Raw genomic sequence first — 841 nt, 5'->3', positions numbered from 1 at the left:
AACTTCACTGCCATCCAGTCAATGCCAATTTATAGTGACTCTCTATGACAGGGTAGAACTAGATAAAATATTTCTTAGGCTCAATGCCAAAAGTATATTTTGTGAAAGGAAAAATTGAATCTGATGAAAATATAAGCCGATATTTTGCAAATGACTTATATAGAGAATATATAAAGGATTCTTAAAACCCAATTAGAAAACAGGCAAAGGACATTTCACAGAACAGAATATGCAGATGGAAAATAAGGACATAAAAAGATGTTAAATTTTATTATCCTTAAGAGAAATGCAAATGGAATCCACTATGAACCTAGATGATGATTAAAAAAAAAGAGGATGAAAATCCCAAATGTTGGTGAGAATGTTTAGAAATTTGATGACTCAAACTTTTCTGGTGGGAGTGTGAATGTGTACAAGCACTCTGACAGTTTTGAAGAACTTAGTTTAAAAGACACTACTTTATTAAGTCAACATATTTTAAAATTTTTGATAAATATTTGATGTTCATTGATTCATTTGATCAATAAACATTATAAGGTGGGTAATTTATTGAGGCACACCTTTTACAAATAAGCAAAGCTTGTTCAGGTAGTTTATTGTGCCAACTTGGCCGATAAACACATGTGGGGTTAATTGAAGGGCAGAGGGATATTGCTCAGTGAGCCTCGCCTTTCTAGTTCTTGGGTCTTGTGTTAGGGTTCTCTAGAGAGATAAAACCAAATTCCTGATAATATATTTATTTATAAAGATAATTAGATATATAACGAGAAATGAACTGTTAAATCATATATAAATATACAATACAAGAAATAAACAGTTAAATTAGAAAGCACTATAAATG

This window comes from Echinops telfairi, unplaced genomic scaffold (genome assembly GCF_000313985.2).
Source record: "Echinops telfairi isolate 266 unplaced genomic scaffold, ASM31398v2 ScPeMD7_18;HRSCAF=68, whole genome shotgun sequence".
NCBI classification, from domain to species: domain Eukaryota; kingdom Metazoa; phylum Chordata; class Mammalia; order Afrosoricida; family Tenrecidae; genus Echinops; species Echinops telfairi.
The sequence above is the reverse complement of the archived record's forward strand: the minus strand, read 5'-3'. Positions refer to the sequence as shown.